The sequence below is a fragment of the Hippopotamus amphibius genome, chromosome 2 (assembly GCF_030028045.1).
Source record: "Hippopotamus amphibius kiboko isolate mHipAmp2 chromosome 2, mHipAmp2.hap2, whole genome shotgun sequence".
NCBI lineage: Eukaryota > Metazoa > Chordata > Mammalia > Artiodactyla > Hippopotamidae > Hippopotamus > Hippopotamus amphibius.
This window is the reverse complement of record NC_080187.1, coordinates 116,798,210-116,822,568: the sequence shown is the minus strand read 5'-3', so window position 1 is coordinate 116,822,568 and position 24,359 is coordinate 116,798,210. Positions and strand designations below refer to the sequence as shown.

General features: G+C 40.6%; 1 long non-coding RNA gene across 1 annotated transcript; it reads right to left on the bottom strand.

Annotated features, from left to right (window-relative positions):
• Nucleotides 1-5,055: 5,055 nt before the first annotated feature.
• LOC130846169 (uncharacterized) lies at nt 5,056-23,304 on the bottom strand. Its single transcript, XR_009051525.1, has 4 exons — nt 23,006-23,304; nt 21,360-21,453; nt 5,753-5,858; nt 5,056-5,298 (listed from the first exon to the last, which is right to left on the bottom strand). It is a non-coding gene; the product is annotated as an uncharacterized LOC130846169 (long non-coding RNA).
• Nucleotides 23,305-24,359: the final 1,055 nt, after the last annotated feature.

Genomic DNA, 24,359 nt, shown 5'->3' with positions numbered 1-24,359 from the left:
TAGGAGGGAGGGGATATGGGGATATATGCATAAATACAGCTGATTCACTTTGTTGTACAGCAGAAACTGGTACAACAGTGTAAAGCAATTATACTCCAATAAAGAGCTTAAAAAAAGCCATAATCCTCTTCCAATGCACAGAGTTTCAAACTACACACTGAAAAAAAGGAAAAAAATTAAAGGGAAGAACTGACAAAGCCACAATTATAGTTAGATATTTTAACATTCCTCTCTCAGTCACTGACAGAATAAGGAAACTGAAAAATCAGAAAAAATATAAAAGACTTAATATTATCAACCAATTTAACCTAACTGATTGTATTTATGGATACTACACCTAGCATCTAGAGAATACATATTCCTTTAAAGTGCACATGTAATATTCACCAAGAAAAATCCTGTACTGAGCAAAAAAGAAGTCTCAAAAAATGTAATAAGATTAAAATCATGCAAAGTATGCTCTCTGACCACAATAAAATTAAAATTAAAAATCAATGAACACGGCTTCCTAGGTGGTGCAGTGGTTAAGAATCCGCCTGCCAATGCAGGGGCACGGGTTCGAGCCCTGCTCCAGGAAGGTCCCACATACCGCGGAGCAACTAAGCCCGTGCGCCACAACTATTGAGCCTGCGCTTTAGAGCCTGTGAGTCACAACTATCGAGCTCATGTGCTGCAACTCCTGGAGCCCATGTGCCTAGAGCCGGTGCTCCGCAACAAGAGAAGCCACAGCAGTGAGGAGCCCGCGCACCACAATGAAGAGTAACCCCCACTCACTGCAACTAAAGAAAGCCCAAGCACAGCAAAAAAAAAAAAAAAAGACCCAACACAGGCAATAAAATAAATAATAAATAAATAAATAAAATTTTAAAAAAATCAATGAACACAAAATATCAGATATCAAATATTTGAAAATATCAAAATATTGGAAAATTAAGCAATACATTTCTAAATACTTCCATAGGTCCAAAAAAAACATAGAATAATTAGGTAATACTTTTAACTAAATGATAATGAAAGCAAAACAGGTACAAATTTGTGCAATATGGCTAAAGGGAAATTTATAGCTCTACATTAGAAGAGAAGAAGTAAGTTCAACTTTAGCTTTAAAAAGAAAACTAAATTAAATGCAAATAAACAAAAGGAAGAAAATAATAAATATAGAAGCAGAAATCAATGAAACAGAATTTAAACAAACACTAGAGATAATCAACAAAGTCAAAAGTTGATTCTTTGAAAAGATTAATAAAATTGATAAACCTATACCTAGACTGACCAAGAATAAAAGTGGGGGGAAAATACTAGCATCAAGAATGAAAGAGGGTGTCACTAGGGAAACTGCATACATTAAATATCAAAAAGTACTATTATTAAAGATTTTTTGCTGAAAAACTGGACAACTCAGGACAAATGCAAGAAAAAAACTGAGGGGAGGAGACACAAATTGCCAAAACAGACACAAGAAGTTAGAAAATCTGAGTACTACAACATCGCTTTGAATTTGTAATTAGAAGCTTTCCCTCAAGGAAAATTCCAGGCTAATCTGGAGTCTCTGGTGAATTCTACTAGCATGTAAGGAAGAAATAATACTAATTCTAAACAATTTTTTTCAGAAAATAGAAGGAGAAGAAATACTTTCCAACTCATTGTATGAGGCTCGGATAATCTTGATACCAAAACCAGATAATGACATTACAAAAAAAAAAATTTACAGACCAATATCTCTCATGAACATAGACACAAAAGTCCTTAACAAAATATTAGTAATTAAATCTAGCAATGTATAAAAAAGAAAATATACCATAACTGAGTGAAATTTTTCACAGGAAGGCAAAGTTAGTTCAACAACAGAAAATCAATTAATATAGTTAACCACATAAACATTAAAATGGAAAATTGTATGATCATCTCAATAGATACAGAAAAAAGTCAACATCTCTTCACGATAAAAAAAAAGTTAACACTTTAGGAATAGACTCTTATAAGAGATATTTGTAGAAAACCTACAGTTAAAAGTATATTTGATGGTAAAGGACTGAAGGCTTTCTTTTTAAGATTGGGAACAAGCAAGAGATGTCCACGCTCACCACTTCTATTCAACATTTTTCTTGAAGTTCTAGCCAATGAAACAATATGGGAAAAAAAGTATAAACATTGGAAAGAAAAAACTAAAACTCTCCCTTATTCACATATAATTGTTTATATAGAAAATGTCAAAGAATCTACAAAACAACTTCTAGAACTCTTATGTACCTTTAGCAAGGTTACAGGATACCAATACAGGTCAAATACAAAAATCAATTGTTTTTCGAGATTTTAGCAATGAGTACTCAGAAAATGAAATTTAAAACCATCATATATAATAATATTAAAAATATAAAAAATACAATACTCAGAGATAAACTTAGTAAAATATGTGCAAGAGCTCCTCACTAAAAAACTACTAATCATAGCTGAGAAAAAATTAAAGAACACCTGCACTAAAAGAGAAATAGACATTTATGAATTGGAAAGCTCAATATTTCTAAAATGTTATTTCTTCCCAAATTGATCTGTAGATTGAATGCAATCCCAATCACAATCCCAGCAGGCTTTTTAACATTTGTTTTGCTTTTAGAAACTGGTAAGTTGGTTCCAAAATGTATATGAAATGCAAAATATCTAGAAAACTAATCTTGAAAAAGGAGAAATAGATTGGAGAATTTACAGTACTTGTTCAAGAAATACTATAAATTTATAGTAATCAAACTAGTGCAGTATTGGCATAAGGACAGACAAGTTGATCAAGGGAAAGGCATAGAAATCACAGAAAGAAACCCACACTTACTTAAGATCATGAACCTAAAAGCAAAAGCTAAAATGTTGATACATCTAGGAAAATTTTAGGAGAATTTCTTTGCCAACTTGATTTAGGCAAACACTTCTTAGAAGACAGAAAGCGCTAACAATAAAAAACACAAAACAGAAAAAAAACTAGATTTCATTCAAATTAAAAACTTCTGCTCACCAGAGACACCATTAAGAACATTAATAAGCAAGCCACAGACCAGGAGAAAATCTTTGCAAAATACATATCAGACAAAGAACTTGTTTCCAGAATACATAAGTCCTACAAATCACTAACAATAAGACAACCTCATGTGCAAAAAAACTGGCAAAAGATTGAACAGATACTTTACAAAGGAAAAATATACAAATGACAAGTAAGACATGAAAAGTGCTTAACATGTTTATCAGGGAAATTAAAATTAAACCCCAAATGCAATACCACTACACACATGCTAGGATGACTCAAATGAAAAGCAATGACAATACCAAGTGTTGGTGGCAACAACCAGAACTCTCACACATCGCTAGTGAGAGGGTAAAATGTCACAAGATTTGGAAGACAGCTGTGAGGTTTCTTATAGCCTTAAATTCCTACCTATGTCCCATCAATTCCCTGGATATATACCTGAAATTAACGTAAATGTATGTCCACAAATGTGTGTACAAGAATGTTCATGGCAAATTTATTCACAAGTTGATATGAAGTTAATATTTATAATTCATATCATTTATTCACAGTAAGCCCTAAATGGAAACAATCCAAATGTATGTCAAAAGGAAAGTAAGTAAACAAACTGTGCTATATTCAGACAACGGAATACTGTGAAGTGACACAAAGGAATGAACCACTGCTGTATGCAACAACAGGAATGAATCTCCAAAATACTCTGAGCGAAAGAAACCAGATTCACTGATATGAAGATGCAGAACAGGCAAAACTACTTTATGGGTTTAGTCCACAGCAGTAGTTTCCTATAGGAAAGGGAGTTGACTGGGAAGGGACAAGAAGAAATTGGGAGGAAGGAAAATTTCTATTATCTTGAAAATGATGTGGGTTAGATTTACGTGAATTTGTCAAAACTCTTCAAATTATGCTCTTATGATCTGTGCATTTCACTGTATGTAAATTTTACATTAATACCCTTTTTAAAAAAGGAAACCATATCTACTCATGGTTTGCTCTAAGAATACAGTTCTTTCTGAAAACCTAACAATGTCAATGCATGCGTAGACAAGGTGCTTTGTTCATTTCTGTCAAGGCTTTGGTTTTGCATTGGTACTTGATCTGGACCATATTTCATACAATCCACTAACAAATACATTTGAAACATTACTAATTGTTTCTCTAAATGATTCAACCTTTGTTACACTTTTCTACCACTTGAAAAACAACCCATTTTTGTTGTCAAGAATCTGGTCAGTAGCAAGGAGTGTTTTTAGTGAGGATTAGCTGCTTCCTGCGGCATTAACTCCTTCCCGTATACCCTGCAGTTCAGTAATAACTCTCTGCCATTAAAACATAATTTCCTGGGGGCTTTCCTGGGGGCGCAGTGGTTAAGAATCCACCTGCCAATGCAGGGAACACAGGTTCGAGCCCTGGTCAGGGAAGATCCCACATGCCGCGGAGCAACTAAGCCCGTGCGCCACAACTACTGAAGCCTACAGGCCTGAAGCCTGTGCTCCACAAGAGAAGCAACCGCACTTGAGAAGCCTGTGCACTGCAAAGAAGAGTAGCCCCCACTTGAAAGCCCGTGCGCAGCAACAAAGACCCACCGCAGCCAATAAATAAATAAATTTATAAAAAAACAAAACAAAACAAAATTTCCTATGTCCTTAAGCTTGGGCAGCTCTTTCCACCTCTGTATTTTGGTTTGCACTTTGCCCATGATCTGAACAACTTCTGCTTTTCTGCATTTCTCATTCATTCAATAAATATTTATTGCATAGCAACCAGGGGTCAGGTGATGGGTGACTGTATTCAGGCTGGTAAGCATCCAATCCAAAAAAAAAAGCAGATAAGGTTTCATCTCTGAGTTTATAGTCTGGAGCATCTGGGTTCAGACAAATCAAATAATCACACAGGAACGTGTAATTAGAAGTGTGAAACAGCACGACACACACACTGGGAATAGAAGTGAGATGGTACATGACAGCATTTAACAAGTGGATCTCATTTATAACATAACAAGTAGACTTTGATGAGATAAAATTTTAATTGACATCAAGAGACTTTAGAAGAGCAAACTGGGAAATACAGATGAGATGGTGGGTGAATGGGTTTCAGGCAGAGGGAGTGAGTGGCATGTCCAAAATCCTTACAGCAGGAGGGAGCACGGCATTCTACAGGAGCCAAAAGAAGACCAGAGTACTAGAGGGCGCAGGATCAATTAAAGCTGGAGAAACACGCATGCTAAATACTCTAGCCTTTTTGTTCTTGAACAGTAGGAAGCCACCAAGGTGGTTTAAGTATACCTGTTGGGGAGAAGAAAGAATTTTTAAATAGATTTGAAAACACTGCTTTAGCAGTCACAATTCTTCAAGGTTGTTTTACATACTACCTCCCCCATTGTCTTTCCCCTCTAGCAGAGGTGATTTCTATCTCCTCTGAACACCACAGCCATTTTCTTCATCCCTTGTAGAATCCTCACTTACAAAAGTCTCGTACTATTGCTTACTTGTTTACTCATTTCTACAGTATTAAAATGTTGGCAGTCTGGGAATTTCTATTTCACCTTAACTCTCTGCCGTCCTAACAGTGTACTAGGGGTCCAATGTATTTGTTGTCAAATCTATGAAAAACACTAGGGGGAAAGGTACTGATTTATTCTCATCAAATGACCAAACACAGGATGAGCCAGAGCATGTCCATACTTGGCGTAATAAGTGTTGCAATGAGGATACAACACATGGCAGTGAGGTCAGTTACCTCTCAGGAGAGATCTGTTGGCTTCCCAACAGGCCCACGCAGTCAGGAGAACCTCAGGACCATCATCTCATTCCAGTTCAGCTTTGGATGTCTGGGATTTTGATTTCTGGTACATGTAAGGAAATCAGACTCTGGGGAATTGATTCATGGTAACCAAATTCAGAAACAACTGGTATTTTTTTTTAAAGGATGTTACTTTCATTTTACAGAGAACAATTATGTCTTGTGTTCAAATTATGATTTGTAAATTATAGGTGAATATAGCTATAGTTGAAAACATCTCTTGAAAAAGCAAAAAAAAAAAAAAAAGAAAAAAGAAAAAAGAAAAAGCAAAGAATCAGAGCAAGATAAGTTGTCTCCCCTGGATGACCAGAGTTACCCAGCTACCCCACTAGGTATGTAGCAAGGGCCACATCATCAGATTTGTTAGCCAAGGCAAGCTTTTCCTGGTTAGTGCTAGGGACACTCTGGGAAAAATTACTTAAAAACTTTCCTTTCCTAAAAGGGGCATGATATTCTTTAGTATGATAGTCTTTTCTTCAATGTATTAAAATTTTCAAAAAGGTTATGCGTAAGCCTAACAGTGCAGTTTATGAGTAAAACATTTAAAACAATGCCCAGTAAATTATTATCTGATTCATTTAAAGTGAGTTCTTGAATATCTCTTTTCTTATTTTTTTAAGCTCTTTATTGGAATATAATTGCTTTACACTCTTGTACCAGCTTATGAGGTACACCAAAGTGAATCAGTTGTACTTATACACATATCCCCATACCCCCTCCCTCCCGCGATGTCCCCCCACCCTCCCCATCCCGGCCCTCTAAAGCATCACCCAACATCGAGTTGATCTCCCTTTGTTATACAGCAACTTCCCACTAGCTATCTATTTTACAGTTGGTAGTATATATATGTCTATGCCACTCTCTCACTTCGTCCCAGCTTCCCCTTCGCCCCCCACCCCCCCAACCCCATGTCCTCCAGTCCATTCTCTGCGTCTGCATCTTTATTCTTGTTCTGTCACTGGGTTCATCAGTACCATTTTTTTTTTTTTTTTTTTTTTTTTTTTTATTTTATTTTATTTTATTTTATTTTATTTTATTTTTTTGGGGGTACACCAGGTTCAATCAACTGTTTTTATACACATATCCCCATATTCCCTCCCTTCCTTGACGCCCCCCCCCCTCGATTCCCCCCCACCCTCCCTGCCCCAGTCCTCTAAGGCATCTTCCATCCTCGAGTTGGACTCCCTTTGTTATACAACAACTTCCCACTGACTATTTTACAGTTGGTAGTATATATATGTCTGTGCTACTCTCTCGCTTCTTCTCAGTTTCCCCTTCACCCCCCGCCCCCTCCCATACCTCGAGTTCTCCAGTCCATTCTCTGTATCTGCTTCCCTGTTCTTGTCACTGAGTTCATCAGTACCATTTTTAGATTCCGTATATGTGAGTTAGCATACAATATTTGTCTTTCTCTTGGAATATCTCTTTTCTGATCCAGTATGAACTGATGTAATAATTTATATCTGGGACTTCCTAGATGGAGCAGTGGTTAAGAATCTGCCTGCCAATGCAGGGGATACAGGTTCGATCCCTGCTCCAGGAAGATCCCACATGCCACAGGCCAACTAAGCCCATGCACCACAACTATTGAGCCTGCGCTCTAGAGCCCATGAGCCACAACTATTGAGCCTATGTGCCACAACTACTGAAGCCTGAGTGCCTAGAGCCTGTGCTCTGCAACAAGAGAAGCTACTGCAATGAGGAGCCCGGGCACCACAATGAAGAGTAGCCCTGCTCACAGCAACTAGAGAAAGCCTGTGTGCAGCATCAAAGACGCAACACAGCCAATAAATAAATAAATTAACTAACTAATTTAAAAAAGTATGGCATTAACTATTAAAAAAATAATAATTTATCCCTGAGAGGCAATCGTATTTCTTTACTTCCACGTTCTTAAGCATGGAGAAGGTTCCTCGCTATTCTTTATTGGAAGCAAGCTACATTTATTTTGAATAAGTATAACATCTTTACAGCAGTCATCCAAACAATATTTCCTAACGAGTGCAATAAAGCATCTCGATAGCTCAAGAGTTAATTAAGAATCCTAGGGTGCCTAAATTACTTCCCCCCAAATTAACTCAATCTTTATTAGGAAGCATCTCAGTGGGAACATAAGGCTGTGAGAGCCACAGTTTTAACCTTCAGCATTATGCAGGTTAAATTCACACACTTTATGAAATATCTGGCACTTCTGCTCTGCAAAAGACAATGTCAAGAGAAGGGAAAGACAAGCCACAGGTTACGAGGAAATATCTGCAAAAGGCATATCTGATAAAGGACTATCATTCAACATTTACAAAGAATTCTTAAAACAGCAATAAGAAAATGGAGAATCTAATTTTTAAAAATGGGCAAAAGGTCTTAACAGACACCTCACTAAAGAAGATATACACATGGCAAGTAAGCATATGAAAAGGTGTTCAATATCACATGTCATTAGGGAATTGAGATTTTTTTATAAATTTATTTATTTATTTATTTATTCTTGGCTGCATTGGGTCTTCATTGCTGCGAGGGCTTTCTCTAGCTGTAGCAAGGGTGGGCTACTCTTTGCTGTGGTGCACAGGCTTCTTATTTCAGTGGCTTCTCTTGTTGCAGAGCACTGGCCCTAGGTGCTTCAGTACTTGCGGCACATGGGCTCAGTAGTTGTGGCTGGCGGGCTCTAGAGTGCAGGCTCAGTGGTTGTGGCACATGGGCTTAGTTGCCCCGTGGCATGTGGCATCTTCCTGGACCAGGGATCAAACCCATGTCCCTTGCATTGGCAGGCAGACTCTTAACCACTGTGCCACCAGGGAAGTCCCAGGAATTGAGAATTAAAACAATGAGATACCACCACACACCTTTTAGGATGGCCAAAATCCAAAACACTGACAACAGCAAATACTGGAGAGGATGCAAAGCAACACAAATTCATACACTACTAGTGGGAATGCAAAATGAGGCAGCCACTTTGGAAGACCGTCTGGCAGTTTCCTACAAAACTAAACATACTCATCTCACACAATCCAGGAATCACTGTTCTTGGCATGTACTCAAATGCTGACATCTATGTCCACATGAAAACCTGAACATGGAAACTTACGGGAACTTTATTTATAACTGCCAAAACTTGGACGCATTCAAGATGTCCTTTAGAAAGTGAATGGATAAATACACTGTGGTATAAACAGACAATGGAATATTATTCAGTGCTAAAAATGAGTTACCAATTCATGAAAAGACATGGAAGAAACTTAAACACATACTACTAAGTGAACTAAGCCAGTCTGAAAGGGCTGCCTACACACTGGATGATACCTCCCAACTATCTGAATTCTGGAAAAGGCAAAACCATGGAGACATAAAAAAATCAGTCGTTGACAGTATTGCAGGGAGGCAGAACACAGAGGGTTTTTAGGGTAGTGAAAACACCCTGTATGATACTACAGTGGTGGATACATATCATTATATATTCATCTAAACACACAGAATGTGTAATACCAGGAATAACCCCTCATGTGAACTATGAACTCTGGATGATAAAGATGTGTCCATGTACCTAAACAGACATTTCTCCAAATGAGATATTTGGATGGCCAACAGGCACATGCTCAATATCACTAATTATTAGAGAAATGCAAATCAAAAATACAATAAGGTAGCACCTCACAACAGTCAGAATGGCCATCATTAAAAAGTTGACAGGGCTTCCCTGGTGGCGCAGTGGTTAAGAACCCACCTGCCAATGCAGGGGACACGGGTTCAATCCCTGGTCCGGGAAGATCCTACATGCCGCAGAGCAACTGAGCCCGTGCGCCCCAACTACTGAGTCCGCACCCTGCAACTACTGAAGCCTGCCAGCCTAGAGCCTGAGCTCCGCAGCAAGAGAAGCCACTGCACTGAGAAGCCTGCGCACCACAATGAAGAGCAGCCCCTGCTCATCACAACTAGAGAAAGCCCGGGCCCAGCAACAAAGACCCAATGCAGCCAATAAATAAATAAATAAATTTTAAAAATGGTGTTCTTCAAGGTTTAAAAAAAAAGAAAAAAAAGGCTACAAATAAGAAATGCTGGAGAGGGCCTGGAGAAAAGGGAACCCTCCTACACTGGTGGTAGGAATGTAAATTGGTGCAGCTATTTTAGAAAACAGTATGGAGCTTTCTTAAAAAAACTAAAAATAGAGTTGCCATGTGACCCAGCAATCCCAGTCTGGGGCCTCTATCCAGAAAAAACTGCAATTTGAAAAGATACACGCACCCCAATGTTCACAGCAGCACTATCTACAGTAGCCAAGACATGCGAGCAACCTAATGTCCATCTACAGAGGAGCAGATAAAGATCTGCTACATGTATACAATAGAATACTTACTGGGCCGTGATAAAGAATGAAATAATGCCATTGGAAGCAACATGGATGGACCTGGAGATTATCATACTAAGTGAAATAAGTCAGGAAGAGGAAGACAAACACCATATGATGTTACTTACGTGTGGCATCTAAAATATGATACAAATGAACCTATTTACAAAACAGAGACAGACTCATAGACATAGAAAACAAATTTGTGGTTACCAAAGGGGAAAGTGGGTGGGGAAGAGATAAATTAGGAGTTTGGGATTAGCAGATACAAACTACTATATATGAAATAGATAAACAACAAGGTCTTACTGTATAACACAGGGAACCATATTCAATCTCCTGTGATAGAGTGGGAAGACAAGGGGTAGGGAAATAAAAGGAGGAAATATAAAGGCCTCCAGGAATTTTGTAAAAGTATAAAGGAAGTCATAATCCTACACTTGTTCATTGATCCTGAGTTCATAATGATATAATGTTAATTAATATTTTATTTAAATATTAATGAAGGGGGCAGAGTGAAGATGACAGCCTGGGAAGACGCAGAGATCACATCTCCCCACAAACAGATCAGTTGCCAGATGCCAGCGGGGGACCTGAGACCCAAGCAGACTGCGGGAACCCCACAGCAACCAGGTAGGACCTGGGGCAAGTCAGGGGGGCGGGGAAGGGGAAGCCACACTGGACCAGCGCCCCTGGGGGGTGGCTGGGGGAGGTCTGGAGGGACCGTTGAGGGCTGGGGAGATCAGGAAACTGCAACTGGGTTTCTCCCACCCAGGAGGCCAGGAGGCCTGCTGAGCTCCCCAGCTTGAGGGCCTGCTGGGCCCCCCAGCAGGGTCCTCCACCCTCCAAGGCCCCCGCTGGGCTGCCTGGGTCCTGGGGGTGTGTGAAGGAGGGAGGAGGGGTGAGGAGGTGGAGAGGCGGACAGGTGGGGTGGGGGCCTTGAGATTGGGGGATGGGGAGGCGAGAGGGCACTTTGCCTGCCCTCCTTGCCAGGGAGGCCGACTGGGCTCCCAGGCTTGGTCCTTTACGCTCCAGGCCCCCCTCCGGCACGAGAATCCTGGGGGTGTGCGGGGGTGGGGAGGCAGACAGTGGGGATGGGAAGGGATCTCTCCAGGTCAGAAGAATAGGGGAGGCACCGCTGGGTATTTCTTCTGGGCGGGTCCTCCACCTTCCAAGGCTCCTCCAGGCCGTTGATCCTAGAAGTACAGGAGGGAAGCGGTGGGGGGAAAAGAAGAGCGACAGAAGAGGGGAGGGATGCTCTGGGATCAGAGGATCAGGGGAGGAGTGGAAGGCATTTCCGCTGCCCACTGGCCCAAGAAGCCTGCTGGGCTCCTGAGTCTGGTCCCTCGGTCTCTCTGGCTGAGTGGGTCGTACAAGCCTAGGAGGGAGGGAGGAGAGGAGAAGAGGAAGAGAGCCAGACAGCAGTGGGGGGGACCTTGCAGGACCAGAGGATCAGGGGTAGACACTGCAGGAAATCTCCCTACCCACTTGGCACCGGGAGGCCTGGTGCGCCCCCAGGCCTGGTCTTCGGTCCTCCAGGGGCCCCTCTTGGTCTCACTGGTCCTAGGGGTGTAGAAGGAAAGCAGGGAAGAAGAGGAGAGGCAGGCAGGGGAGGGGGCCTTCTGGGATTGGAGGATCAAGGGAGGCGGAGAAGGTATTTCCCCTGCCTACTAGCTCTGGGAAGCCTGCTAGGCTCACAGACCTGGTCTTTCACACTCCAGGCCCCCTCCAGCTGCTTGGGACCGAGGAGAGTGGGGGTGGGGGAGAGGAAGAGAGGCAGACAGGAACCTTAGGAGACTGGGAGATCTGGGGAAGTGCCACAGGCGTTACCCTAGCCCAGTTGGCCCTGAGAAGCCTGTTGGGCATCAGAGTCTGGTCTCCTGCCTTTCAGTGCCCCCTGCAGCTGTGAGGGTCCTAGGGGAATAGAAGAGAGGGGGTGAGGAAGAAGAGAACCCAAGGGGGAGCGACCCTCCAAGATTGGAGAACTAGGGGAGGTGCCTAGCATTTCTCCCACCAACTCGGGCCCAGGGAGCCCACTGGGTACCTTGACCTGGTCCTTTGCCCGCAGGACCAGAGGCATTCCTGGGCTCCTCTGCCTCATTGGGCCTAAGCCCCATTCCCCACCACCCCCAAGGCCTTTTCGAAGTGTAGGCCCTGCCCACTGCCTAACTCCTCCCCCCCATCCCTTGTCTAAGCCCCACCCCCACAGCCAAGGCCTTTTCTGGCTTTTTGTTTTCTTTTTTTTTCTTTCCACCTCCTCACTTAGGCTATTGCAGTTGTTTTACCTTCCAGCTGTTGCTCCATTTTTTTTTAAATTTTTTCTAACACATCTGTTAGGTTCCTATTATCGTATTTTTTATCTTGCTATTGTTCTGCTGTTCTCCTACCTTTTTTTTTTTAATTTTTTTCATTTTCCTGCTCCACATGGCTTGTGGGATCTTGATTCACAAGCCCAGGGTCAGGTCTGAGCTCCTGAGGTGGGAGCTCTGAGTCCAAAACATTGGACTAGCAGGGAAACCCAGTTTGCAGGGAATATTCATCTGCGTGAGGTCTCCCAGAGGTTCTCAACTCAACACGAAGACCCAGCTATACTCAACAGCCTACAAACTCCAGTGCTTGAAACCTCAGACCAAACACCCAGTGGGAGAGGAACACAATCCCACCCATCCAAAGTGGGGGAAAAATGAGGTGACCAAAAAATATGTCACAGATGAAGGAACAAGGTAAAAATACACAAGACCAAATAAATGAAGAGGAAATAGGAAAATTGCCTGGAAAAGAATTCAGAGTAATGATAGTAAAGATGATCCAAAATCTCGATAACAAAATAGAGAAAATACAAGAAACAGTTCATAAGGACTCAGAAGAACTAAAGAACAAACAAACAGTAATAGATAACAAAATAACCGAAATTAAAAATACTCTAGATGCTACAAACAGCAGAATAACTGAGGCAGAAGAATGAATAAGTGAGTTGGAAGATAGAAAGGGGGAAATAACTGCCACAGAGCAGGAAAAAGAAAAAAGAATAAAAAGAATGGAAGACAGTCTCCGAGACCTTGGTGACAAGTGTGGCTATACCTAGAGTAACACTTGGGTGAATTTAACCCAAAGGAGTTACAACTTAATAAAGATATGTAAGATAGCATCAAATCATTCTGGCAAAATATTTTCTGCCACTTTTATATAGTTTGTTTTAAAATATGTTTCAGTCTCTGGAATTTTAAAAAATATTTTAATGTCTTCTATTACATAACTGTTTAAATAGCATTAGGATTAGTAATTAGTTAAACAGCATTCGTACTTACTAGACTCTTTCCAACATTAGGGTTATAGGTTAAAATTATTGCTTTAATCACCTGAGTTAAGACATCTCTACTTTTAGCCCTTGTGACAAAGCAGCAGGAATGGAGAGGCAGCAGACAGTACACTGATTTTAGCATTAACACCTGGCTAGTCTTAACTGACAAGTTTCTCTTGTCAATCACCAGTGCTCTCACCCCATTATCTCTGTCCAGTTCTGGCCTTCCTCATTCCTAACATGATCAGCAACAGTAGCTTCCTCTCAGGGCTCTGGGCCTTCAACTTTCCTCTCCCCCAACCCACCCACTACTCTGCAGCAATCTGGGCATTTGACGCTTTTCCTTAAAGCTTTGGCAATTGTTCAACTGCCTATTGTACTTAAAGTTCAAACTCTATTAAGTAAACCAATTTTCTGTTAGGTAAATCAAGTGAGAAACAAATCTCTCCACAATTCATCTTTAACCTATTTCTTCAGCCTTATCTTTACCCATCCCTTACGCATTCCAAAATACCCTGAACTGTAATTTTTACCTCAATAGCTAAAACACAAACTGTGTGATCATACTCTCTCAGTTCTAATCCCAGTAGTACTACCTTCTAGACAGGTAAACTAAAATTAAGTGCTTAATTTCTCTAAATTTCAGTTTTCCCATCTGCAAAATGGGTACCAAAGGGTTGTTAATATTAAATGACAATTACTCAATAAGGAGTAGCTAATACTAATCACAGCAAACATTTTATTCACTCTTACTTCCATGCCTTTACCCAAAGCTATTTGCCTGACATGTCCCTCCCACCTAGCATCCTTTTCTCAATGAATTCCTGTCTGTCCCTGAAAGTCTGGTTCAAATGGCAACTCTCTTTGAAAGCCTTCCTCTACCATTTCACTTAGAAATTACAGCATTTTGTGCATATTGCACTATCACAACACGCATCTCCCTAGATCTGTATATACACCTTCTCCCCTACACTGTAAGACCTGCACGAAAAACAGTAATATTTTTGCATCCTTGTATTATGGGTTGAATCGTGCCCCTCAAAAAAGATATATTTAAGACCTAATACTCAGTATCTCAAAATGCGGCTTGATTTGGAAGAGGGTTGTTGCAGATATAATTGGTTAAGATGAGATCATGCAGGCGTAGGGTCGGATCCAATCCAATATGACTGGCGTCCTTAGAAGCAGGCAGCAATGTGAAGACAGAGATAGAGAAAACACCACGTGAAGGTGGAGGCAGAGATTGGAGTGACACATATACAAGCCAAGGAATGCCAAGGATTGCTGGCCTTCACCAGAAGCTAAGAGGAGGCAAGGAAGGATTCTCCCTGAGGGCCTTCAGACTTGTAGCCAACACCCCGATCTCAGACTTCTTGCCTCCAGAACTGTGAGATAATAAATGTCTGTTGTTTTAAGCCACCCAATTTGTGGTACTTTGTTACGACACGCCTTGGAAACTAACACATTCCCAGCTTTAGGGAAAAAACTCCAATACATTTTTGTTGAAGACACAAAAGGCTTTAAGAATTTCATATAGTAAATTTGGACTTACACAGAAAAATAGGAATAAGTGTAGATGGCTATAGTAGGTCATCAAAAGTTCTGGCTCTAAGAATCTATGATTCTGTGTGATTTCATATTTTAGTATCATATTTCAACTTCCTTCCCCATCTAAAAATGTAAGATGATAGATTCCTAAGACTTTGAAAACTTTACTACATTCCTCCTTGCCCTGTAACCTACACTGGCTGCTCATAAAATGAAAGTTATTATTAATCATCAAGGCAGTGGTATAAAGTTTTTCAACTGATGATTCATAAAAATGACACAATTATTCATCTTTGTATGTTAGCTGTAAACTAAGAATATTGTGTCTGAGACTCTAGAAAATTTTCCGCAAAGCATTTTTATTTACAACATATTTGCTCTTAGTGGTCTATTAATCTATTATAGTTCTATGCTGATATGTGGCCTACACCTAGAAATGTTAATTTACACAGAAATAAGAGTGTAAAGACATATAAAACTAATATTCTAGGCCAGAATCAAGGTCTACTTGCTACTTTAGAAACTGTAGCTAAGAAAGAGGGGGAAAAACCTAGAAGAACTTGGAAAGAGAAATGTAATTTCAGTCGTTGTTAGAAGGGACATTCATTGTACAACTAAAAATTCCAAAGTATACAAGGAAGGCAGAATGTCATACTACTTGGTGCCTAAAATAACACATTACTATGAAGTAAAACAATTTCATTCTTAGAGCATCGAAAATCCAAGACTATGAAAGTGTGCTTTCTGAGATATCTCTGAGCCTTAACTTCAAGAATGCGCAGTGAAGGTGCTAAATCTGTCATAAAACACAAAGCTCTGCCCTCCCTGAGCCAAGCATCCAATTTTCTGACACCTACATTTACTGTTGGCTCCAAATAGACGTCTCATCTTTTACTGTTTAGGTCTATGAGCACAAGACCCCACAAAGAAGGAAGCCAGTAGAGTGACAGTCCAGTTCTATGGTTTGTGGAACTCCTATCAGTGTACAAGTTCTATTCAGTAATCCAATAATCCAACAGCCATGCATAATCATGGGTTATGTTCTATCCAGAGCCACCATTAGTTTGCCGTGGCAGCTCTGGGTAAATTAGTTTTTTCTGAAGCTGAGTTGCTTCATTCGTAAGTCAGAATAATGACATTATCTGCTTCTTTGGATTTGTTGTGCGGATTAAATGAGAGTAAGCTCAGAATGCTTAACATAGAGTCTGCCACATAGTAATCACCCAGTAAAAGTTAACTCTTACTTTCATCATCGTTATTACCGGGGCAGGTAATGGAACCAGGAAGCAAGTGAAGTGTAGGACCACGCCTCTTTCTCAATGGACACCCAACACTAATACTCCAGGCCGGTGACCAGCAAACTAAGCCTCTGGTCCAAGTACAGTCCAAAGCCTGTTTCTATGAATAATCATTTATTGGAACAGTCACTCCTACTCTTTTACATATAGTCTGTCTGCTTACCCCTGAAGATTGAGTAGTTGTAAAAAAGACCATATAGCCTACAGATCCTAAAATAGTTATTATTTGGTCCTTTAAAAAATAAATTTGCAGATTCTGTACCAGGCCCTTGCTACTTCAAGTGTGGTCCTCAGCAATGTCAGAAATGTAGACACTCAGGCTCCCTAGACCTACTGAACCACAATCTGCACATTTACACAAGATCCCCACATGATTCACGTGCACATTAAAGGTTGAGATGCGCTGGCCAAGGCCAGGGGTCAGCAAATTTTCTGCAAAGGGCCAAAGAGTAAATATTTTAACCTTTGGGGTGACGCACGTCTGTTGCACCTCTTCAACTCTGCCTTCCTAATTCAAGAGCAGCCCTAAACAACATTTAAATCAATGAGCATGGTTCTATACCAATAAAACTATTCATGGAAGCTGAAATTTTAATTTCATAAACTTTTTTAATGTCACAAAATATCCTTTTAATTTTTTTCAAACATTTAAAAATGTTAAAACATTTTTTAGCTTATGGACCATACAAAAACAGGCAGCTGGCTGGATCTAGACCACCAGCCATAGTCTGCAGTCTTAGTCTAGGCTACTGGCACACCACAGCTGAGCCAATACTTCGCTCCTCCCCACTAATTCTCTGATAAATGCTTCACCAGTAAATCATTCACTAATGAAGTATTTCCCCCAGGGTATTAATTAGGAAGATTTCAGCTACAAGAAACAGAAAATCCTGGCCTAACTAGCTGAAGCTTATGAAAACTATTATTTTATATAAGAAATTCTGAGGTCAGGCAGCTTCAGTGTTGCTTCATTCAATGCCTCAAGAATATTGCGAAGGACCAAGGATCTTTCCATCATTCTATACTGCATTCTTCAAGATGTAGGCTTGTCCTTAGCCTAACTACCTTATATCATAACCAGACAAAATAACATCTAGTAAAAATAGTGTCTTTTTTTGTGTCTCCTTTTAATTGTGACAAAAATTTACCCAAAGTTCCCCAGGAGATTTCACTTCTTGCACTCACCAGAAATGCATCATACCTATTGCTAAAATATGAATAGTTAAGAAGAAAGGGATTATCATAAATGGATTAGGAAAGCATATGGCCATATTAAAGAGGTTAAATTATCTTAACAAAAATTCTTATTAGCAAGCATGAAGGAGGAGGGGTGCAGGAATTATTATTGAGCAGTCAAACAACACTCAGTACTGCAACTGGAATTTGTATTTAGCAAGCTGTCACTAATAAAGCATATCCCATTCATCAGCCACAGTTAAGCGGAAGGTAGCTAATTAATTTTCAAGAAATAGATACCACTGGAAGAGTCTGACTGTGACCGTATAACACAAATATTGGCATAATACAGATCTGAAGCAGACAAAATGTAATTACAGAATGAAAGGCACATACCACAATCTGAGAACAGCTATAGCTTTTGGCAAAACCTAACCCTAACACCTTTTTACAGACCGACGTTCATCATGTGATTCAGGCAGTTAGTATTTGCAACCCCACTCTGGCTCCAGCCAACTTTCTCAAGGATATGTATCAGTTCCAATTAAAATAGCTGCTAACCAATTAGAATCTGCATTTTTCTTCAGATCCCCTTTCATCCAGCTCAATCAAATGCTTGTCATTTTAATAATATTCCTTCGGTTCCTGCATTCCCCTCACATTTTTGTTGGCTCTTAATCATAACATTACACTCATCAATAGCAACCAATACTTGCTTTTGCCAGTGGGATATTAGGGAGTGGTGGGGACTGTGAAAAAAATGGAAAGCATATGCTCCACTTATGGGACCAGCTGCTTCTCTGCTTAGCTCTCTTGGCTGATGCTAGTGATTCTCAGACTCAGTATCGTGAGATCTTCCAATTTTTGAAGAGAAATCAGGAATCCAGATGTTTATGTAGTAACCTCCCAATTTGTCAGTGTTGGCAATTAATCACTGGGTTATTGATTACACAAAGATATTCATTTTGTGAAAATTCCTTAAGCTATACAAATTCCTTGATTTGTGCATTATTCTGCATTGAAGTATAATATGTACTCGAACACAAAGTTTACTTTAAAATAAGCAAAAACAAAAAACCAAAATAAAGCAAAGTTAAGTTAAAAACACTCCAATATGACCCTGAGAAAACCACAACCCAAAAAGAAACGTGTACCACAATGTTCACTGCAGTACAATTTACAATAGCCAGGACAGGGAAGCAACCTAAATCCCCATCAACAGATGAATGGATAAAGATGTGGTACATATATACAAGGGAATATTACTCAGCCATAAAAAGGAATGAAATTGAGTTATTTATAGTGAGGTGGATGGATCTAGAGTCTGTCATACAGAGCAAAGTAAGCCAGAAAGAGAAAAACAAATACCGTATGCTAACTCATATGTATGGAATCTAAAAAAAATGGTACTGATGAACCCAGTGACAGGGCAAGAATAAAGATGCAGATGCAGAAAACGAATTGAGGACACGGGATGGGGGCGAAGGGGAACCTGGGACGAAGTGAGAGAGTAGCATTGACATATATACGCTACCAAATGTAAAACAGATAGCTACTGGGAAGCTGCTGCATAACACAGGGAGATCAACTCGATGATGGGTGAGACAGGGAAGGGTGGGAAGGAGTCGCGGGAGGGAGGGGATATGGGGATATACGTATAAATACAGCTGATTCACTTTGTTGTACAGCAAAAACTCGCACAATAGTGTAAATCAATTAAATTCCAATAAAGAGCTTAAAAAAACACTCCAATATTATCTGTAGGCTATTAGTCTGTGAATAATGGGGGAGCTGTCTCCTACAGCTTCCTTTCAGGGTGCTGTAGGTGGGAGGAAACAAGGCTTGGTCATTCACTGGCTGATGGGTGATAAGAGGACTACAATAAGAAGAGAAGTTGGTGCATTCTCTTCCTTCTGTCTCTCACTGTCCATCCTTAGCACCTAACCAGCAGCAGAAAGTACAGAAAGCTTGGTGAGGACGCAGCACTATTTCTGAGACCCAGCTGGTGAAGGGGTAGCTATGCAGACCATTACTATTTATTTTTCCCAACTATTTCCTCAAACCAGGAAACAAAAACCTATTCTAAATATAACCTATCCTAAAACTACTCTAAGTTTTCCAAATACAACACAGAAAGCTCTCTAATTTTCTTTTGTATAATTTAAAAGTCTAAATTAGAAACTGACTGATACTTGTTAATATATATCAGGACCTGACATGTTTCAGAGACACTTATCTTACCTTCCTGTTATGTTTCACTCTGTTTCCTAAGAATATAGTTATATGTTGAGTAATTTAGCATGGAAGTATCTCTTAGTGGGCTTCACAGCAAGTAGTTTTGTTGACCTACTTATTTCAAGTATTTTGGTGCTAAAAATGTGACAGTTATACCTTCTTTTTCCCAAGAATGTTTTGAAGACACATTTAAACATTTCCGCTTGTGGGAATCTGCTTACTTTCTCCACAGAACATTGAAGAAAAAAAAGTTACTACTTGAACAGAAAGATTAAAGCATTTAAATATGATCCGATATCTAGAAATAAAATAACACACTCCATAAAGAAATTGTGAGAAATCACAACAGACATATATTGTAAATGAACAACTCAGAAATGTAGTATAAGAGAACAGGAACATAAGTGATGCTACCAAAGTAAACTTATTAGAATAAGCAAAACACCACCAGAGAAATTCTATTGCATTTTTTTTCACAATGAACAGAGAAAAAAATAAGATTAAAAACTGGTGGTATTAGATTTTGCCATTCTTTAAACTTAGGGGTGAATTGTAGCTTGAGAATTTTCTAAATGTTTAATGAATAATTCTTTCCCTTTAAATCCAAAGTTTTTCCCTAATAGCTTTTTGGAGAACTATCTGATCCTTGATAGTACACGGTCTTGGCTTCTGAATGAGGCAAAGACGCTTCATGAGAGATGGAGTCTTTTATGTATAAACTTGTGTGTGTATACATGTTTAAACTGTTTATGGTGGAAATGTAATCAGAATAAAGATAAAATTACTGATGGATTCTTAAATGACATAACTGCTGCCTCAGAGTCTTGGGAAAACTATTGCTTAGAAGCTTCCAGGATTCTAAGAAATCAACCAGAAAGTCTAACAGAAAATGTAGGAAAATTTTAATTAAAAGCGTACTAATCTAAGGTGATTTGAGTGCTTCTATAGATGTTTATGAGATTTTGTCACCTATCGTTAAGGTTCATAAAACACACCATTTACACACACAACAACCGTATGAGTCAAACTCTCTAAATTTTCAAATTACCATCTAGCTTAAACCCACCACTTACCTTGATTTAGTACATTGCTCTGGATTCTTCCTGAATGGGATAGACTAGATATTGGGAAAGCAGCTAAAGACACAGACAAGCTACTGACCTTTATCTTTTCTCTCTACAAAGCATTTAACAGCACTTCCTGTTTCAGACAGGTAAGATGTTGGTTTATGTACATTTTCATTTATATAAAGTATTGAGGCCTTGGAATCTGAAAGATCATTTTGGTCTTTCAAAAAATGAAGGGAAAGTGAGGCAAAGGCTATTTTCCATACGTGTGTACGAATCTGTTAATTTTGCTACTTTGATTTTTGGAACGGAAGGTGAGATCCTATTGGAGATCAGACCCTATCTCACCTAGCTTACTTCTGGAAGGCCCTTCCGATCCTCTAAAGCACATGGCTCCATGAACACTCCCACAGACCCTGACCACAGCAAATTCAGACTGTCCCATAATAAGATACCCTTCAGATAAACAGTGACTCTTGCAGTTTATCTGGCTTACATTCCAAAACAAAATACAGGGTAGGAAATTTTCCAGGTCTCATTCTAAGATTTATTGTCTGCTATTAACCAATATTCCACATACCTTTATTTAAATCTTTCTTCTTAGATTGGGGAAAAGCTGAAATCTCCCCATCACCAATATCAACTGTTGTCATGGAGCCACAGTGAACAGCCTCCTGTGTTCATAAAGCATCTTACAGATCCCAGCATCTTAAGCCCTCCTGGTTCTTCTGCCTCAGACTCCTCTGTCCACAGAGGTCACTGAGGAAGCAAATTCACTGACAAACATTTACTTTGTTGGTTTAAACTAAGAAGACATTTTGTGATTTATGGAGAGCATTTCACCAACACTATAAGCCAAGCATGTGGAGTTCCAGAATACAGAAAACAAAAGAATCTGTATTATTTTTATAATTCCAAATATCAACACGTGATAGAACAAACAATAACAACAAATACCTATATTGTGAAACACAAAGCAACACATACTCTCTCACTTCACCCACACTTCGGAAATTATTTCCATTCGACCTAGTTCTGGTACTTTAAGCCCAATGGATGGGGAAAAAAGCACAAACACAAAGTCATCATTAAAGCAATAGGAAGAACATACCCCGACTTATTTGCTGGTAAGATTTCTAAAAGCTAAGAATGGAAAGCATAACAGGAAGTGATAATTTGTTTATAAACAGTTGGTTTATGGACCAAATGAGAGTTCGTCCATAAAAGTCCTAATTTGGTTAAATTCATTGTTAAAATATCCCCTTCTCTTACCTCGCTTACAATTACTTCTAAATTTCACTCTGCCTTAGTAACATTTATTTCCCTTTCTTTGTTCTCTGTCACAACATGGTATGTAACTGATATTGAGCTGAACCAGGATCGCAGGTGTCTAATGACCCAGGTGGTCTTCTCACTGGCTTTGCCAGGCATGGCTTCTGCTCCTTCTGCGACCCTCCTAGTTGACGAGAGTGAGCCTGTTCCTTTAACGACCCCCCATTCCTCCCTCACCAAGTCATCTTTCAAGTCCTGAAACTCCTCCGATTTCTTTATTTTTGCTCTTTTGAAGGACCTCTGAGTCCCAGGTTTTGTTGTTGTTTTGTTTGTTGTTTGTTTTTCTTTGTTTTATCCGCCTGGTCTCTGTGAATTTTCTTTGTATTTGACCACAGGAATCTGAACCACCACCACCCCGCTCCCCCGACCCCGCCATTCCCTCTTCACGAGTGACTTAAACAACCACGGAAGGAAAAGTCCTGAAAATGATCAAATTCCGATCGAGTGTGGAACCATTACAGACAGTGCTGCAGCACCCCCGTGCCTGTGGCTGTATCTGAGGGCCCTGAAAGGGAGGAGGATGCTGTAGAATGCACTGCTGTTTGCCAGAATCGAGCAGGAAGGGCCAACTGGTGCTCCGCCAGAAGTTCAGTTTTCCCTTCTATTTTCCTAAACACGTGATGGACTTCCGAGGTAAACTTACTCCTTCTAAAAATGTATGCACTTTCTATCTCAATTCATGCTTACAGCCTGAACTTTTAAAAGTCTCTTGCAAAAAAACATTCCGATCATCAAACTTACCCACCTTCCCACCTTCTCTGGAACATTCCATCACCAAGTTTATTACAACCCTCTCTTGTTGCTCCAAAGACGCTTCCGATATCTGTAACCCCCCCCCCCCCCCCCCCCGCCATCCCCGCCCCGCGGCAGGCAGGGCTAGGACACTAGACTTACTTTGGTCCCAGGTGAGTGTAGCAGGGACAGTGGTTTCTGAGAGCACAAGAGCGGGTGGTGTTTGGAGGGAGCCCGCCTCGGGTAAGCAGCACAAGGAAGAGGAGGCTGAGAGCAGCGGCCTGGGTCAGGGGCGGGAGGGCTGTAAAAGCAGACAGCGCCGACGACGTTCAGACAGGCTCCATCCCGGTGGCCTCCTGCCCCCGAGCCCCTAAGTTTCTGATACTGGGAAGGAACGGTGGCCTTCCTGCTGCTGAGACCTTGTTCCCTGGCAGGCGCACCTCAGCGCCTGCTGCGCTCTCTACCCACCCGCCGCACAGGGGCGCCCGGCTGCTGAGAGTCTCTGTTGCGCATGTGCAGGCTGCTTCCCGGAACCGGCCTGTACCAGTCAGATCCTGTCAGAACCTATTGGACCAGAGTCTGGCTCGGCACAGGTGAGCCTCATACAGGAGCTACACCCCACCCCCTAAACCCCTTCTATCCACTGACCAGCGCAGCTAGGGGGAGAGCTTGAGCCGGACCCCTTCTTGCCTTACCTGGGATGTAGAGAGAGTGGAACCTTTTTATATGTATATATTTGGATGTGTGTGTGTGTGTGTGGAGGCCACTGCCGTAAACATCACATTTATTCACATATTCAATGGGGCCCAGCTGAGGGAACGGTTTTCGCACTACCTGTGTGCGTCCCTCCCTGCCAAGATTCTTCCTCATACCTAACGCTCAGTCCCTGTATCCAGTGGTCCACGGAAACGCAGCTGGGGACGAGGGCCCAGGAGGAATGGGAATCTCTCCTTGGGAGAACAGGAAGAAAAGGCTAGAGAACTTGGTACCCACGACGTCCCATCCCCTAGGAGAACAGAGGTCAGGAAACATTCCACGCGGTCTGGCCCAGCTGTCTGGGGGAGAGGAAGGTAATAGTGATGCCAGCAACAGCTGGGCTTGCTGCTTAGGGACAGAGGTATAGGGAGGAGGCTGGGGCAGTAACACGAGAAGAGCTTTCTCTGCAGATCCAAGAAAGGAAATTATTTTTGGAACTGGAGAGGAAAGACCCTGGGATACTTTCCTCTTTTCCCAGGTACCTAGAAGCAATACTTTTAAAATTATCGCAGTCTTCTTTCAAACAGTATTACACGAATTCAATATAATATATGAATTTTAAGAACTTCCATTTTTCTCTCTGAATTTTTGTGCCATAATTTTAATGCAGTTTATTTCTTCAATATATCACTAATTGTTTCTTCAGACACAGTGGCTCCCATGGTAAGTTTATATGTAACTTTTTAAGAAACTGCCGAACTGTTATTTTTATCCAAAATGAGTGTGACATTTTACATTCAGCAATATATGAAGGCTCCAG